Source organism: Primulina tabacum, chromosome 17 (assembly GCF_025594145.1).
Source record: "Primulina tabacum isolate GXHZ01 chromosome 17, ASM2559414v2, whole genome shotgun sequence".
Taxonomy (NCBI): domain Eukaryota; kingdom Viridiplantae; phylum Streptophyta; class Magnoliopsida; order Lamiales; family Gesneriaceae; genus Primulina; species Primulina tabacum.
In genome coordinates, this window is record NC_134566.1 from 34,460,489 (window position 1) to 34,481,178 (window position 20,690).

The 20,690-nt window shown below is 32.1% G+C and overlaps 1 pseudogene; it reads right to left on the reverse strand.

The window, feature by feature from the left end:
• Nucleotides 1–13,882: 13,882 nt before the first annotated feature.
• Nucleotides 13,883–15,117, reverse strand: LOC142530736 (myb-related protein 306-like; annotated as a pseudogene).
• Between the last annotated feature and the right edge of the window lie 5,573 nt (nt 15,118–20,690).

Consider the following 20,690-nt stretch of genomic DNA (forward strand, 5'->3'; position numbering starts at 1 on the left):
TTCATTTTTATTCATATTTTATTAATATCAGTGTATTTGAGGGGATACGGTACTCAGAATTTGGGTTAAGGCAGCCGAGAGAAGCGAGGATGGAAAATATTTAGTGGAAACCCTAAACCTAGCTTGGATGCCTATATATACACCTAATGAATGTATATTATTGTGCAATAATCATAATAGAAAAGTTGATGTTGAAATAGGCCGTAATACAATTAACAACGAGGGGATATAAATCGTATAAGAAAATAGAGAATGAACAAGAGTCGTTCAATTTTCATCGAAGTTAATAATCCTATCTATATATTGGGAAAATAACATGATACAAATCTTTTAAAATAGGCAAAAACTTGTGTAAGACGGTCTCACGGGTCGTGTTTTGTGAGACATATCTCTTATTTGGGTCATCCATGAAAAAATATTACTTTTAATGTTAAGAGTATTACTTTTTATTGTAAATATCGGCAGGGTTGACCTGTCTCACAGATAAAGATTCGTGAGAGTGTCTCATAAGAGATCTACTCAAAAAATATTATCTTTTTCATATTTATCTCACAAATCTTTCAAATAAAACTAAGAATAATCATCTAAAATAAGATGAGAGTTACATATTGGATTACAAACTATATTTGAAGTTACAAAACTATCCTAAATACTCTTTTGAAAAAGTTTTTCTAAATAAAATGTATGGATAATTTTGACATTTCAAAATGAATATATAATCCAATTTGTAACACTAATTATACAAATAATATTTTCTCATTTTTAAGGCTTTTGTCTGGAAATAATATATTTTGTAATTGAATATTTTTTTTGTTGTCTTATAGATGTAATATAATTTTGTAAAATGCTCTCTTTTTAATTAACTACAATATCTTACTATCTTATTAAGAATGTGCCTATTATAATGACTATCTTTGCTATGTTGCAACTGTGAAAACCCTTTACCCAATCTTTAATAGGTGGACAAAATATTTTTGACTAATTATTTAATTATTAATTAATTATTTTTTAACACGCGCGACGCTCGTTTCCAGCCACTACTAGTATCAATTATAGTGTAATAATTCTTAAATGATTAACTTTAATCAAAGAGAACTGTCTCGTTCTTTCTCTTTGAACGTGAATGTGAGGTTAATGGAATGGTCGCCATGAATTGATTGCCTAACTGCCAATTAAACATGGATTAACATTGAAAGGATCTGCCGCTTAAATAATCATTATACATTATTTGGAGCTTTATTTCTTGATTTGAAACATGATGATGATTAATTACCTTAATTTAAAGGAACATAATTGTACTCCCCTGACTTTATCTTTCAATCTCTTCTTAGTATTTGTGTGGCAATAAACTACGACAACGAAACCCTAGTTTTGGGTGCGAATACCGCATGATTTTTTTTTTTTTTTGCACTTTCGCTTCTTTTCTTGTGGGATTATCAGTGTTGCGTCAGATATGTCAGCAATATCTGGTTTAATTTTAGCAATATCCGGCGACATGTCAACAGACTGCATCAAATAAAAAAATTAAAGTGCGGGGAAATCAATTTATTTTACAAAGATCAAATTTCGACTGATTATATAACCAAAATTCGTATTGTTTAAGACAACTTATAATTTTTTATTTTCCCAAATATAAGAGCTATTTAATTTATCTAAATTCAAAATTTTTATATACAATTATCAGATATTTTATGTGTAACATTTCAAATATTTAAACGTCATCCCTTTATTTAATTTTCCCTTATAAAATTTCTTATCATGCTTAATTTAAGACGTTGATGGTCATCAAAAATTTTCATCGTATTCCAATTTGTGATGAAAAAGGTAAGCATAGCTGCCCAAATGTCTTAGACAAACCTTTAATTAATCTGTCTACTCTCATTTGTCATGTGCGATAAATTCATTAATTTTAAGTTTAAATTAGATTATGTCATTGTTGGTATGATAATAACTTGTTAATGTTTAAAATAAAATTAATTAAGAGTGAAACACTCGCAATTATTAAAATTGCAAATTGTTCTGATACGTTTTGATAATCTAACCAGTCAACATTCAGTTTATAATAATTTTTTCTTTTGCGCATTGAATTAGTCTCATTTTCTCCGTAATACTGACATGAAATTGTATTTTGTAGAAGATAAAAACTTGTGTGACACTGTCTCACGGGTCGTATTTTGTGAGACATATCTCTTATTTGAGTTAAAGTGCGGGGAAATCAATTTATTTTACAAAGATCAAATTTCGACTGATTATATAACCAAAATTCGTATTGTTTAAGACAACTTATAATTTTTTATTTTCCCAAATATAAGAGCTATTTAATTTATCTAAATTCAAAATTTTTATATACAATTATCAGATATTTTATGTGTAACATTTCAAATATTTAAACGTCATCCCTTTATTTAATTTTCCCTTATAAAATTTCTTATCATGCTTAATTTAAGACGTTGATGGTCATCAAAAATTTTCATCGTATTCCAATTTGTGATGAAAAAGGTAAGCATAGCTGCCCAAATGTCGTAGACAAACCTTTAATTAATCTGTCTACTCTCATTTGTCATGTGCGATAAATTCATTAATTTTAAGTTTAAATTAGATTATGTCATTGTTGGTATGATAATAACTTGTTAATGTTTAAAATAAAATTAATTAAGAGTGAAACACTCGCAATTATTAAAATTGCAAATTGTTCTGATACGTTTTGATAATCTAACCAGTCAACATTCAGTTTATAATAATTTTTTCTTTTGCGCATTGAATTAGTCTCATTTTCTCCGTAATACTGACATGAAATTGTATTTTGTAGAAGATAAAAACTTGTGTGACACTGTCTCACGGGTCGTATTTTGTGAGACATATCTCTTATTTGAGTTATCCATGAAAAAGTATAACTTTTTATGCTAAGAGTATTACTTTTTATTGTGAATAACGGTAGGGTTAACCCGTATCACATATAAAGATTTGTGAGACTCTTTCTAGAAATATATCCATCTGAAATTGAATCCTACAAAAACAAACTTAACACTGGAAAAAACTAATTTATTGCAAAAAACCAAAATTTGACCAAAACTTATAGGAATACTTTTAATTTTTATTTTCGCTTATTTAATTATAAATTAATATCCCAAGGTTATAGTACACTAATTACTTAAGATGAAGGATATTTAGAAGACTAAAAAGTAAAATCTAAGGTCTAGGATATCTGTACGTAGCCATATATTATCGTCACAGGCAGGGAAAAATCAAATTTTAGAAAATAGCTATCTTCTTATTTAGAAAGAAAGACCAAAAAAAAAAAAAAAACAAGAATTGATTGAAATGAATGAATAAAATCCTAACGTTTCTGTGTGATTAAACTTATTCTAATCAAATTTATAGGTGACGTTGATTATATTTATATACATAATCGTCATTTCTACAGAAAATTAAAATTATAAATTTTTTTTAGAAACACAAAGAAACAAGAAAACAGAAATTGATTGAAATGAATCAATATTATCCCCATATGTTTGTGTGCTTAACCAGATCTGACAAAAAGTAGTTTATGCTTGTGTCATGTCCCCAATCCTAAGGGTGCCATTGATCGACATTGCTTTCAAAAATCGAAAAATTATAATTTTAGTCTCGTAAGCTAAAATAAATTTTTTTTTTTAGATTTTTAACTTTTTAAAGTTTTGTTTAATTTAGCAACTTGAATTTATTTTGTTTTGATCTTTTTTTTCCCGAAGCCACTAAATTTATAGAGAATGATTGTTTGAGATCGATTATATCATAGTGACATATGTACATATAATAAAGCTCATATTACTCGAATTAAAATTAAATTGATAAAAAATATATGAAAAATAATTAAAGTGATATGACCTCAATACTTCATGTCACGCCCCGGGACGGGGGTTGGTTGACACTGGCGTTGCTCTCAAATTTACATTCGAAAACAACAAGACTCAGAAATACAAAATTCAGACCAGTCTTTTATTCATAATATTAATTGTCTGATACAACTCAAAGAACAAATGTTTTACAGCGGAAATGTAAAACCAAACATAACATCATTTTAACAGATACAGTGAAAACATAATTTAGAACAGTCTTCTTCACCAGCCCCATAATTGAGTCTGCTCTTCATCTTCTAACAATTCTTCCTCGTTCTTATCTGAGATGGGTTTGGTGGGTGAGTGATATGGTCGTCACTCAGTAAGCGGGGGCGGGAATAACTCCCAGTTTTCAAAACCATTTTTAAACAGAAACAGTAATACGAATGATATACAGAAATTTTCATTTTCAGAACAGAAATCAGTATTCAGAAATCAGTTATCAGAAATCAGTATTCAGTAATCAGTAATCAGAAAGTTATCAAGTAAGCACTGAGCACGTTCGTGAATTTCATGGCTAAACTGATATCAATCCCCTATATGTTCTCCCCTCTACGGGGTGAGACCAGTAATCAGTAATCAGTAATCTTCAGAATATATATATATTCCTACCATTAGTTCACTAAGTTTCAGTGCTTCAAAAATCAGAGATCAGAAATACTTAAAACATGAATTATCAAACTGGTTTCAAGATATTTATACATATTCCACTTACTGTAATTTGCTAGAGTTTCGGTTGTTGAAGTCTGGAATCTGCTTGTTCTTTCTACTGGATTTTTCAACTCGAAAATACACTCTTTTAGCTCAAATTTCAAGTGATAACACAAGACTTGTGTAACAACAATTTCAGAAACTTGAGGGTGTTATTTATAGGCAAAATTCTGACTGTTAGCCTCCCAAATAATGGCCATAATCTGACATTAACAGCCTTTAATCCATGTTAAATGCTTCAGTTACAAGTCATAAGTTGAATCAGTAACTGTCTGCTTCTGCTGCTGGATTTTACTTGTTGTCTGCTGCTGGATTCTAATCTGCTGGAAAAATACCAGCTTTTGAAATATTAGCTTCAGCTGTAAATTTTGCATTGCTGCTGAAATGCTGGAAATTCGGATTCTCACACTTCAAAATATGGGAAAATTTGTCGTTGTCCTTTATTTTTGTTTATTATATTTTAATGTGTATAATATAAGCTTTATTTTTGTCACATATGTCATGTGGGATATATCAGTATCAAATAAATCATATTCGATGAATTTAATGGTTTCGGGTAAAAATGGACCAAAACTAAAAAAATCAAGCTTTGATAAGTTACAATACTAGACAAGTTACATTACTAAAAAACAGTCCAACTTATTTTGGATATTGTTCATCTAAGCAGTTAAAATTGAGTATTGATCATATAAAAATGTTTTTTTTTTTTAACTTTTAATCCTATTTCACTGTAACACTTGTGGCGCCCGTCACACAAATATTTTTTATGTCACATATGTGGGTTGGTATTCTTTTATTTATCTTGGGAAATCACCGGATAGAAATTGCTAACCCAAATGGCTACAAGAAAATGATCAAGGCAAAAATTTGACTCTTTTTTCTTTAAAACGATATTGTTCCGTCCCGGAGCTCACTGTTGTTGGCAATTCGTTTTCTAAGATACAACGACTACGGCTTCAAAATAGTAGCAATACAAATTTTAAAGTCACATGAACTTTAAAAATATTTGGAATGCTATCAAGATAATATACAAACTTTTTAATTTAAAATTCTAAGCGTTAAACTTAAAAAAATACAATTCTAAGAGATTAAATCTTGCAAAACTTGGATTTAAATGCAAATACTTAAAAACTCAAAACTTGAAGACAACTCTCGAATTTAATTTCAAAGTTCGAATTTAAGCGTATATAAACTTAGAAAATCCAAATTTAAGATTTTATATTTTGAAAATTTGAATTTTAAGCGCTAATGCTTAAAAATTCGAATACAGAATTAAACTTAGAGAGAAATGAAAAGAAGAGAAAATTATGCGTTGAATGCAAATGAATGGAATCTTATTTATAGAAGATGAAAAGTCTTGAATCAAAAGACATGCATGTCACGCCCCGAAACCGAGACGTGTCATCAGCGTTGTTTAACAATTTAAAATCGTATAACAACAAGCCACGTAGTACATCAAATAACCAAAAGCCAGTCTATTACATAAATCAATAATCGTCTTTACAATGCGGTTGAAACGAAATGCGGAAGCGTAAAACACAATAATATAACTAAAAGACAGAATAACGAGACCGGTCTTGAATCAGATCACCATCCCCAAAAGTATTCTTGTTCTTTATCTTCGATTTGTTCTTCGTTCTTTTCTGGGGTGTGAATGTAAGGGGTGAGTACTTGGGAAATACTCAGTAAATGGGGCCGATCGGGCGTAACAAATATCAAGGTGATAATTATACGAATATATTATCATAATTTCGATGGAATACATTATTATAATTTCAATAGTAACCATGTTGAATCGAATATAAACAAAGTACAAACATAGCACTGAAAATCATCTCATTTTTCATGGTTTACTGATCAGTCCCCTATATGTTACTCCTCTAAGGGGCGAGGCCAAAAGAACGGTTATTATATCCCACCGCATTAGGGCCTTAAACAAAACATATCAAACATCAAAATTTCCTTGCCATTTCTAATTCGAATCATTACAGTGCATTTCAAATATTTCAAACATACTTTCAAATATTATAACTAATATCCAACAACAAATTGTTCAAGAATGTTCATAACAAATATGAACGAATATATCATGCCGATCGAATTTCAAGAAACATACATAACGTCTTTTTAAGCAAATGTGGACATACTTACAAAGAACAAGCATGTCGATATATATATATCAAGTAGTACACTTATGGAATGCAAGTGTACATAAAAGTATAGCAAAAACCCACTTACCTGATGATAATCTTCAAAGATTTGAGGGAAAGACAACTAAAATTCGGACACGAAGCTGCTGGACTGCGTCGAACCGGACAAGAATTTGGCTGATGCGGTGCTTCGAAAATAGCTGCTAGGGAGCTCGAAAGTATGGCTATTTTTCTGCTGAAATTTTCAGAATGTTTGTGAATGTTTTGTGCCTTCTTTTTGGTCATCATGCATGGTATTTATAGGCTCATGGAGGGGAGATGAAAAAGCTCTCATTCAAGGCCATTACATCCATATTTATGGCCTTCTTGATGGCTTTAAACACCATTAACATGTTGTTATGGCTCTTCAAATTCCTCCTTGAATTCATGACTTGAATGTGGTTTAAAGGCTTGGCTTGTGTGGTTATTTTCAGGTCACAACAATGCATCTTCATAAAATGATGCACCATTTCACTAATAAAATGACACATTGTTTCGGCCAAATCATGGCACCTCTTCAATGTTTTGGCCAATCAATTGATTCAATCTTTTCACTTGATAAAATTCGAATTCAATTAATTTTTCATTCACCTTAATTGGTAATCGAAAATAATATTTCGACATGTAGCTCGTTCGAATTATTTTATCGATTCTAAACGAATACAAAACTCATTTTTTTTAACAACATCAATATTTTTGACATCACGTTGATATTATCTCATGTTATATCAAGAACTAATTTAGACTCAAAACTCAAAATAGACAGAGTAATTTTCATTTGAGAACACAGCTCAAACCCCAAATGAGAAAGTCCTAGCTAACCATAAAACCCATGTCGATGAGAAATGTAGCCTTGCATATTTCTATCTATATACTAGCGGAGTGGTGTCATTGGTGGGCTGGATTTGTTTGGAGAAATGTTGGGCTGTGTTGGGCTTTGTTAAGCACGCGAGGAAAAATTAAGTCTATCAAGTCGATCACGTGATCTTCTTTGGTTTTTTTGGTATTCTTTTTTTTTTTGTTTCTGTAAATGGTCAGAATTTATGGTTAATTAATTAAATTAATTGTTTTTATTCTTTTTTTTGTTCTTTTTCGACGGAATACTGACGTGAGTAAATCGATGTCCGACATGCCATTCCGACGTATAAAATACAGTTATAATGTCGAATTTTAGAGAAAAAGACCAAAAACTACAATAATTTAGAAGAGGGATTTGTATAATGTTTTCAATAAATGTGCGACGTGAAGTTGATGGCTGAGTTTGCGTGGGTTTACAGGCGAAAAGATTCAAACACTGCACATGTTTGCATTTATGTCTAATCCTGCATTCATGCATGTATGTACGTATGATCATCCATGTTATGTATGGAAGAGATTTATGAGCTGGCATTTCCAGAAACCTTTTTTTTTTGTTCTTTAAAAAATTTAAGTTTATAGCATGAGCGCGAAAAAACATTTCTAATTTTTACCACAGAATAGGTTAAATTATGAAATTTTTACATTTACCTCTCTTATAGTTATTTGTGAGAGTAAAAATGATAAAAAGAAAATATTTTTATTAATAGTTGAAATAATTTAAATGTTAAAACTAAAAATTATATTCTACTTTTACGCGAACTTAATGCAGTCAAAAATCTGTTAGATCATTTTTCTCGCTTTTGTGAGATATTAAAAGTCTCACATCGGTTGGATTAACTCTATGAAAATTGAATATATGGATTTGAAAATCCCTCACTGAACTTGTAGAACCCGTAAGTCAGTAGACGTATAAGCCGTGCATAATTCTAGATTTTTAAATTTAATTGACTTCATTGCATGATTATTTTAAATGCATTTATTTGAAGTTAATTATTTTATTATTTCAGTTCAGTAGTTTGATTTTTAGCATTTCAGTTATTTCAGTGAGGCCGGACCGGAGTTGGAGTTTTGAGATAGAATTTAAGATTCGAGAAATAATTCCAGAAGTTAATTTAGCTAGCAACCAAGTTCATTTAAGTTAGAAAGAGAGGTTTGAGGATTTAATTTAATTATTTGAGGTGATTAAGAAATGAACTCATTTAAGTTATTAAATTAAGGGGTTAGCTCACTAAATTATTTAAAGGATTAGTAAGGCTTTCAAGGACTATTAGTTGACTAGATAATCAACATTCCCCTTTATTTTATTATGCATTTTTCGGCCACCCTTAGTGCTAGAAGATTCATTTTCCAACTCATCAACTTTGACCAATTCTTTGCATGTAATTAGTAGGATAATTCTAGGATTTTTGGAGCACAATTTAATTAATTAATGGACATATCCTAGACTAGAAATTAAGCAAAATCGGCCACTACCTCCTAGAAGCATCCACCAACTCATTTGATATCAAACCATAATTCCAAATTCAAAATGAGAAGACTTGGTCTTGATTCTTTCCTTATATCTTGCACCCACTTCCCTCACCCTCCTAACCATCATTCCCCTCCCTTAGTCACAAAATTCAGAGTGTTTTTGAGAGAGGAAAACCGTGGGAATTCAGTAGGAAGCAAGGGAAGAAAAATCGAGAGCAAGAAAGGTAAACAAGAGAAGCGCTCCACCTCCTCCGTGCCGCGTCGTCGTCGTTTCGTTCGTTTTCTTTCGAAACGAAACCAGGCATGTCTAGATTTCTTTCAAACCTCAATCAAGTCATATTATCATTTATTTTTCAGTACATGATCATGTTTATTCAAGCAAAAATCGAGATCCATGTCAAAGCATTTTGGAACAACACATGCAGAATTTTCGTTTTTCCTTGGCAAGCTTCACGTTTTTTCTTGGTTGTGAGTTTCAGGTGATTGGTTCGACTCCAGGCTCCCAAGGTGACTCCTAGACACGTAATAGGATGCATTAGGACCATTTTGGTCCATTCAAACCAGCCCATGCTTGCTGGAAATTCAGAATGGCAGCAAGTTCCCATAGGCGCAGATTTGTGTTTCGAAATTTCAGTTTTGTGTCAAGGGTTGTGGATCTGATCTTGGCTGCCCCAAGGGCCTATAGCCATGGTTAAATCACTCCCCTAGCAATTCTAAGACGTGACTAAGTTGCCCTTTTGGTGGCTTGGTCCATGGTTCATCGGTTTTTAATAAAAACGTCAAAACAGCCCCTATACCCATTCGGCTTCTTCCTTTGTTCAGCATATGGTTTCGGTTTGTGTTTGCTTGGTGTGGATCTTGGTTGGCCTATGGCCCTTAGCCACGGTTCATATCATGCTCCTAGATGTCTAGATCGTGCCATGGTCAATCAAATGGCCATTGGAATGACACGAGACATCGATCATAGCATAAACACTACACACGCATGCACGTTGCTCTCGGTTGGACCCTTCGGTTGAGTTTTGGTGTGATGCGGATTGTGGCTGGCCTAGGGCCCTTAGCCATGGTTCAAATCATTCCTTGGGATGTTGGTAAGAGTCTCTGGTCGGTGGTTCACGCCCCTAATGGCCTATAGTCTCGAAACCAACGCAAGTCTTGTAGTTGCGCAGCTGCTGGAAATTACAGCAAGTTGCTGTGTCGTTTAGAAGGCTCGTTTGAGTTCTTGGTTGGCTTTTAGCCCATGGCCTTCAACTGGACAGTGCCTCATTGAGTTAGGAAGGTCATGTTTTCGACCGTTCGTCATTTGGATCATTTTTGAGGTCGTACGAGAATTTACGGTGCAATGTGCCAAATTGACTTTCGAAAGAGCGTTTCGTGTTTTGGCCTCCATTCCACCTAGATTTCGACCCTATCATTTTAGGAACATTATTTTATGATTTTTCAGCGTATTTTAATCATGACTATACATCGGTTCAGTGTCGGTTCAGGTTGGCTCGGAGTCATGATTAAATGCGAAGTCATTAGGCGTCATAGTCGCATCTTTTGAACGTAAATTGCATAGTTGGTCAAGTTTAAGCTATTGCATAATTTTCATGGCATAGTTAGGTTGCAGCGAGCCTGTGAACGATCCAATCCAATCCAGTTGGTAAAATTACAGGAATTTTCATTATGCCAGTTAATATTTTTACGTGCATTAAATAGAAAATGATTATTTTTGAGATTTATGCGATATGGCTTGTGGTTCATTCACTATGTGGGAGTGTTATTTTATACGGTCGCCAGTGACCGATCAGTTCAGTATGGTACCACCCGGTCACCAGTGACCGGCCAGCTCAGTTCAGTTTCAGCCTCCCCGGTAGCCAGTTACCGATCAGTTCAGCTTAGTGCAGTGGCCACAGGCGTAAAACATAATCTCAACAGAAAATTTTACCAGATATTTCAGTACAGGCTCCAAGGAGCAAATATTTTTACAGTGATTTCCAGTTCAATTATGCACGTATTATAATTGTTCAGTACATATTATTTTCAGTATGTCTCAGGACAGGATATGTTAACTCATGCATATTTTTAATTCAGATTTTTACTCGTTACCTGTGATATATGCATGCTGAGTCTTTATGCTCACTAGACTTGATTGTGTAGGTACTGATGAGGCCAGAGCCGAGGGCGGGGACCAGTGAGCCAGCTTGGGTCGGCAAGTAGTGGCACCCGAGGACCTCAGTGCAGCAATTTTTATTTTATTCCGCAAACAATTTTTATCAGTCGTTGGATAATTTTTAAATTGTTATTGTTGGCAAAACTTTATTTTCTTCCGCTGCTATTGTTTTAAACATTGAACTTGATTCATCAGTCGATTATATGAATGAGGCCATTGAAGTTCTTTTAAAAAGAAAAATTTTTAATTTTCCGCAAATTTTCAAGAAAGGAGTTTTAGGCACTTCACAGAACTAGTTTTTTGAGTTGAGTTATGTTCAAGTCTCAATCTCAATATGTTATCAGACCCATGTTTGATTATGGCTAGGTTCATCATTATGTGTTAGATTGTCCTATAGACCGTCGATAATGTCTTGTTACTTCACGCTCCAAATGTTTATTTCTGACCGTGATGGAGTGTTTTAGATTCTCACATCGGTTAGATTAAATCTTTGAGAATTTATATCTATGAATTTGGACAATCATATCTCTTTGAACGAACCATTTAAGCTTGAGTTGGTACAAATCTCAATCTTAATAACCTAATCATAGCTTTTTTTTTAACGTTCCACGATTAATCACGTTATAAAAGGTCCTACGTGGGATGATGGAATTTTTATTTCATTATTTCGTCTACTAGTTATGGTTATTTTTTATATAAAAAAAATAAGTTTTTTAGTTTGTGAAGAACTAATAAACAATGTATATATGTACAAGAGTTTAAATGTTTTTTAAAAAAATTAAAAATAGAAGTAGGTATTATTTGAAATACTTAAATACAAATTATATGTCGAGTGAATTGATTAGCGAGATTCCAGCAGATAGCTACTGGTTCTGCTCAGGACTGGTACTGAAGCATTAACATGGAATAAAGGCTGTTAATGGCAGATTATGGTCATTAATTGAAAGGCTAACAGTCAGATTTTGGCCTATAAATAGCACCCATCAATCCCTGAAATTGATGTTACCAAAACCCTTGAGTTATCACTTGAAATTAGAGCTAAGAGGTGCATATTTCGAAGCTGTAAAATCCAGTACGACGGCAACCCAGATTCCAGAAGACTGCAACCGAAATCCTTCAATAAAAATAATGTAAGCGGGCTTATGTATAAATATCTATGAAACCGTTTGATGATTCTATTTTAAAGCAAAGTATATTCTTGATTTCTGATATCTGATTTGAAGCACCGAAACCTAGTGAACTAATGGTAGAAATATATATTCTGAACATTACTGATTACTGATTACTGGCCTCACCTCTTAGAGGAGAGAACATATAGGAGACTGATATCAGTTTAGCCATGAAATTCACGAACATGCTCAGTGCTTACTGTTAAATTCTGATTACTGAATACCGAATACTGATTTTTGATTACTATTTCTGAATACTGATTTCTGTTCTGAATAAAGAGTTTTCTGTATATTATTCGTATTACTGTTTTTGTTAAAAATGGTTTTGAAAACTGGGAGTTATTCCCGCCCCCGCTTACTGAGTGACAATCATATCACTCACCCACCAAATTCATCTCAGATAAGAACGAGGAAGAGTTGTTAGAATAAGAGGAGCAACTTCAGTTTTGGGGCTGGTGATGAAGATCGTGTCGTAGTTCTGATTTATATTTTATATTCCGCTGCATCTGTTAGACATCTTATTTCTGGTTTTACATTTTCGATGTAAACATTGTATCAGACAACGATTATTATGAATAAAGACTGGTTTCTGAATTTTGTACTTCTGAGGCTTGTTGTTTTCGAATGTAAATTTGAGAGCAACGCCGGTGTCAACCAACTCCCGTCCTGGGCGTGACATGAGGCCTTCCCTCCCCAAATATATAAAGAAAATAATAAATTTTTTCTAATGTTTTGATAAATATAGATCACTAGATTAAAATATATATATATCTTTCTAATAATAAAGATAGATTGGTCTATATTAAATAAAGTGTGGCGGAAGTTATTTGCCCTCGAATTTATGTTAATACAAAATATATACATAAAATCGAGTACATGCAACATAAATTAATGTGCAAATAACATCGGTAGTAAAGTATGTGTAAATAGTAAAACTATAATTAAAAACATTATAATAAGAAAATAATTTCGCATATAAACATGTAAAGAAATAGAACCACATGACCTTATTTTTATTTTTATTTTATTTTATTATCATTTCTGCTTATACGATCATCCAAAGATGCACAAAATACCAAGCCAGTAAAGAGTACTGTTTAACTTCAAGTACTTCATTTGGAACGTTAAAGAATGAAACACGGATAAATAATTTAGTCTATCTCATTTGGAAGATGATTTCACGATCTTTAATTGTGATGGGTTGATTATTTCATATTTATAATAAAAAGTAATATTCTTTCGTAACTCAAATAGAAGATTCGTCTCACAACATTGATGTACGAGACTTTCTCACAAAAGATATCGTAAATAATTAATGTACAACATGTGAGATCAAGAATAAAACTAGAAAGTGATTAACAAGTCGTGACATGAATCGTAATTTCTCATCACTTCTAACCACAAAAATGAACAAAAAAGGTTAATTCACGGGCAAATTTAAAAAAAAAAAATTCAGTAGAAATTAATCGAATGCTGATAAATTATACCTTCATGTGCATCGAAATCGAAGTTACTCAATATTCCTTAGCTTGATCATCTAACAGCCAATCCTCCAGCACTGCGAAGCCATCCGGGTCGGGTTTACTATCGGAAACGGATCTCGAAAGTCCAGAGCTTGAAGATTGATCATAAGCCTGACCGAATCCAAACAAGGATTCAAATGCTTCAGACAAATCAATCCCACTTTTGCTTTCAATTCCAGGAGTGAGGATCTGATCATCACTCGATGCCACATCGCATTTCGACGAATTCGGAGTACTAGAAGAGTACTTGGATTGAATCTCCTCGAATTTCGGTGTCTTTTTGACCCAATCTTTGAGCAATCTGGCGATGTTTTCAGTGCTTGATGCATAAGAAAATGCCTGGCCTGGAGAAGAATGGTTAGCATTATTCTCAAATGACAATGCATCCTGAAGGGCCTTCTTAGCTGTGTTTATATCAGCTTGTAGCCTCCTTTCCCACTGCCCTCTCGAGATGGAATGCGGATTTTTCGGCGAAAATTCGACGAGGGTAGACTGATCTACCGATCCGATTCCGAGCTTCTTGAGTTTCTTCTTTAAATGAGTGTTCCAGTAGTTTTTGATGTCATTGTCTGTTCTTTCCGGGAGATAGAAGCTATGGCAGCCCATCTGCACACACAGAACATGGTTGCTATTTCAATATATATACATAAAGTTTTAATTAATTCTTAGAGTCGATATAATGAATGTAGCATACTTGTTGCCCAAAAGGGCTTGAAGCCGAATAATCATCTTTTCTTCATCATCAGTGAAGCTGCCTCTCTTGATCCCTGGCCGGAGATAGTTGGTCCACCTTAGCCTGCAACTCTTGCTACATCTCTTCAACCCTGCAAAGACAAATCTTTTCAGTGAATCGATCCTCTAATTAACCACTAATATTACGAGCAGATTAATCTTCTCCCAGAAATGGTAAAGCATTTCTATTCTCGCTGCAAGAAAATTAACAGAAACTGAAAATATAACCTGTTTTACTGGGAACAGCCCTCCAATTTCCGGGGCCATTTTCTTGAACAAAAGATACCAACATGATGTCTTCTTCAGGAGTCCACGGCCCTCTCTTCACTCCCGTTTCATCACAGCAAGGCGGTCTCCCCATTTCCCCCCCGCCGCTACTAGCTAGTTTTGTCTGCTTTCTGAATCTTCTTCCTCTTTTATTTTTTTGCCAACTTCCGCAGCTTTAAGAACAGAAAATGTTAGCACTTTAATTTTTTTTTCCCAATCTTTAAAATTTTACTTACTTATTTGAGACAGCTGAGACATTTGTGTTTTGGCTGTGTTTTGTTTTCATCCACATATATAGAAAGTAGGCCACATTGATGTGTTTTCTATATCATGACATGACCGTAAAATGTAAAAGGAGTCCTCGAGAGGGTCAAAGTAGGATTCATCTTCCTTCTTCTTTTTTTAAACTTTTTGTCACGAGAAAGAAAAAATATATATCGATGTTTATGTACACAATGAATAAAAAACGAGACTATATTTCAATAAAATTTTGATATTCGACTACACTAAATAAATACAGATTATTATCATCTTCCTTGTGTCACATTTTTATTGAGATATCTTTGTCTCGCTCTTGTTCTATCGTAGAATTTCCTCATTTAAAGATCTTATGCAATCTCGATCACCATTCCTGGATCCAAGTACTTACAGAATATTATTATTATCATCGTCGTCGTGTCTGTCATTATTTTGGAGAAAAAAAAAGAGGTAGGGCAAATGTTTGGGTTGATAATTATTTTGTAAGATAAAGACTTTAAGGTTAATTTTGTCCAAATAGATCAAATAAAGGAAGGAGGGAATACGTATCACAATGGGAATGGGGATTCTCTCATGTATGATGTATATCTAGAGTCTTTTGTGAGACAGTCTCACAAATCTTTATCTGTGAGACGAGTCAACCCTACCGATATTCACAATAAAAAGTAATATTTTAGCATAAAAATTAATATTTTTCATGGATAACCCAAATAAGATATCGTCTCACAAAATATGACTTGTGAGACTGGCTCACATAAGTTTTTGCTGTATTATATCAATCAAGGATTGAAGAATAAGGACCGGAAGACACATTTCATTTTCATCACATTTCTGCATTCCGATTAGAGAGGCGACACACGAAAATAAGACAATCTAAAACGTTTGTACATACATATATGTCTATAATACGTGTTGCTGCTTTATAATATACTTTAATTTTTCAACTAAAAATAAACATTTTCAATTATTTGGTTTATTTATTATATTTTTTTTATATAAATTGACATGAAATATCTAAATAAAAATTTGACAGGAAATGCATTTACTCTAACATGGAGTATGTAAAGTCAGCTTTGTCCACTACCTCTTTTGCTGCTTCTGCAGAAGCCTCAATACCCAAAAACGTGTGGCATTCAATGTGAGTTTACCCCGCTGCCAAAATCATAAACCCTAATTTTTGTACCTTTTCTTTAATTATTTGCCCTAATTTTGCCTCCCTTGTTCGACCATTGAATTATTATCTACGTTTAGCATTCAAGTTTTGCATGCTTACTGCAATATCAGTATCCCATTCTATTTTAAATAGGAAGTAGTTTTCAATAATATAATTTTATTTTCTCCTTCCCCATGTACATTGTGAATTGTGCATCATCTTAAATATTAGGTTGACTAGTAAAATTTGATTATCTTCTACTCTAATTTTTTGTGTTTGATTATACAAAATATTTGATTATTGTAAGGTTTGGTCTTTTATTTAGCTGAGATTTTGTCGATTTCTTTGAAAATATATTTAGTTTTATTTTTCATCGGAGTGGTGACTGCATTTGACGTTCGATATTTTGCTTGTATGTTGGGTAAAACCGAAAACTGCGACTGATTAAATGTGTCATAAAAACCAAATTTATTGCATATACCAAATATTGACCAATCAAATGACCAAACGCCTATGAAAACCAAATTACGAGACCATTTTTGCTTCTTTTATGAAAATCCAATTATACGGTTAATTGTATGAAAAATTCCAAAAATCATGACAGGTTTTTGATGATTTGATTAATCAGAATATGGTTTTAACGTGAAATGTTTTTGTACATATTTTGTAGGAGAAAGTGTTTTTCGATTTACCAAAATATATATCTGATGTTAACAGTATAATTCTAATAGTTTAAACCGTATAACAGTTCAAACACCATGCTTTAATTGTTCTACAAAACAGAAAACGATTATTATACTAAACAATTTATTTTTCAATAATTGCATTTTTGCAATCAATAATAAGCAAATCAATGACATTGCCTCTTATACAAATTGTAAGACCGATAATTTGTCACTTTACCAAAATATAATCAATTGTTAGTATCATCGCTTAACACTAGGGCAAAAACTATAGTTGTTGGACAAGACGCAATTTTATTTTCTTATATTGTGACAGCGTAGAGTTCTATATTAAACTATAGGTGGACAGGATGGGTTGCACCGATATGAGTGCCAATGAGATGAGTTGTTAGGCTCGTGAAACCGATTAAGGTTTTGGGGTCGTGCCTCGTTGTTGTTGGTGTCTCAGTCTCTCAAGATCAGTCTTACCCTTACACTGCCGCTAGTGATGTCTCCAATCGAAACAATTTTACCCATTAAGATATATATGAAATCCATATTTTACGACTCACTTAGTCAACCAAATCAAACGATGCATCGTCGCAGCATGACGCACGAGAGCATTTCTCAGAAGGTCACTCAACCTAGTATTTCTCATATTTTCACACTTAACCCAACAATCCTCCAAAGAAGTATATAAATATGCTTATATTTGGGAAAATTTGAACACATGAAATCTCCATGATAGCAATTTTATTATTGAATAAGCGTTTTACCAAAAGATATAGTTGGTGGTAGCGCAGTAATTCTAATATTTTAAATCGTACAACAACTCAAATTTCACGTTTCGATTGGTCTACAAAGTATTGATAATTATTACACCTCAACATATTTAATTCAAATTTTTCGAAATACTGATATGACGCAAGAAATTGTTGATATATTAGTAATTAATTTGTAAGTTAATATGAGTATGTATATATTTTAAAATGTTCAATAATATTTACTAAACGAGGAGTATATTATCTAATAGATTTGGACAAGTGAATGTTTTATTTATCTACTCAAATTAATAATAATAATAATAAATAATAATAATAAATAACTACTGAGGACCAAATCCACTTATTAATATCGCGTGCTAAGACGGAATATTATTAATAACACTGTGTAATAATTGTGTCTGAATTGGTCCGCCAATTAATTGTCTGCACTTATTGCTTAATTATTGATGTAATATAATAAATACAAAGAGAGGAAGGGACCCGAACCCGATTAGTTTTGGTTCCGGATAATAGTTTTTAGAAACTAAGACGATTCCATTATAATATCGGATTTGAATCGACCTTATATCACCTTAATCCGTTTCGGATCGAATTAGATTATGCTGTTCCGGATCAACCCGATCCATTAACAATGACCAGTTATCACTACCTAATTTTAGAAAATATTAGGTTCCATTAACTTAAGCATACAATAATTGGTACACTTTCGAAGTTTCCTTTAATTAATATAAGATTTATACATGTTAATCGAATATATCATATTCTTTTGAAAACGATGAATATGTATAAGTACAAATAATATCTTAATTTACCCTCTTTTGCTCTAAAATATCGCTTAACGATTACTATGAAAAGTCAAAGCGCACTAAATCACAAGAACACGTATTCTGTCGTATTCATATACAACTCAATTAATGAAAAGTATTGTTTTTTATGCTAAAAATATTGTTTTTTATTTTTAATATAGATCAGATTGACTCATCTCGAGAAAATATTATGTAAAAAACGTCTCACAAAAAATCTTCTCTTATTTTTAAATTTCGAAAGATTGTATTCAGAGTAGATATCTTGTAAGACGGTCTCACGAATCTTTATCTGTTCAATCCTACCGATATTCACAATAAAAAATAATACTCTTAGCATAAAATAATATTTTTTCATGGATAACCCAAATAAGATATATGTCTCATAAAATAACCCGTGAGACCGTCTCATACAAGTTTTTGCTTGTAGTCAAAGACAGATAGATTAAGGGTTTTTTAAAAAATATTATAAATTAATAAAATAATTGTAAAAATGTGGCAAATTGTGGGGATTGATAAAACTATAACAATCCGGGACTTACTGTCCCGGATTCATATTTTTTATTTTTATTTTAAAAAAAAGAAAGTGGGGGCACGGATTTAAAAAAAAAATAAAAGGGAGATCGGCGATGGTTTGTGAAGCGACGGTTAACCAAAAACCGTCGCTAGTGGCGACGGTTTAAGCAAAAACCGTCGCTAAGGTAAATCCGTGAAAAACTGTCACGGATTCTAATGCGGGTATTCGAAAATTGTTCCTCATATTCATTCTCGCAATTTATTTCTTTCATTCGATTTATATGTGCAAAATCCATCTTTTCTACTTCGATCATATATTAATATTATTTGTTGATTTTATCGTCCATTTCATTTGAAGAGATACGAAAATGTAATGGTTAATTTCGTTGATAATATTATAATTATATATTAAGAAGTTATTTTTGTTTATAATACTTGTCATTTATTTCAGATATTAGCATCGTCCGTTGATATTATTACAAGTTCCGTATAATTACGTCTGAGAAGATAATTTAATTAATTTTTTTAATATTTTGTTTGTATTATTTATATTATATTAATGTAATTATAATTTTGTTCACTAACATTATATGATTAACTATAATTTAGTTAATAGTATATTTTTAATATTAATCGCGATATTAAAAATTAGTTTGATAAAATATTATATCTACAATAATTACAATAATTATATTTAATTTACGTATATAATATTATATCTACAATAATTACAAAATTTAATTAATATACTTAATTTAATTACAATAATTATATTTACTTGATATAATATTATATCTATAATAATTACAATAGTTATATTTAATTTACGTGATATAATATTTTATCTACAACAATTACAATAATTATAATATTAATTGTTTTATTGGAATTAGAATATGTATATAAATTACGGACTTTATATTTACGTGAAATTTTATGTATACTATAGGTATAATATATATTAATTGTATTATAAATTACGGAGATTAAAATTACGTGAAATTTTAAAACTTATTCTCAATTGAATGAAAGAAAAAGTTGCGAAAATGAATATGATGAACAATTATTTTCGACGATGATGGAAATAATACCCGCATTTCTATTTAAAGAAAGAAAAAACACGACACAGCTTCCCTTAGCGACGGTTTTTGGTAAAACCGTCGTCAATAGCGACGGTGTTTGGTTACACCGTCGCCGATCTCCCTTTTATTTTTTTTTAAATTCGTGCTCCACTTTCTTTCCTTTTTTAAAAAAATAAAAATAAAAAATATGAATCCGGGATAGTAAGTCCCGGATTGTTATAGTTTTCAAATCTCCGCAATTTGCCACATTTTTTCAATTATTTTATTAAATTATAATATTTTTAAAAAAACCCATAGATTAACAGGTCATACAAAAATTATTTCGGAAAAAACGAAGCATAAGATGTTGGGCCTAAGATACGGAGGCTTAAACTTGTTGGAGGTATTTAGAGCTCGTGGACCATAAACAATTCAAAGTACAAAAAGGCCTCTTGATGTGGAGGGCCCACAAACCCATTAATTGTTATGGGTCTGGGCCA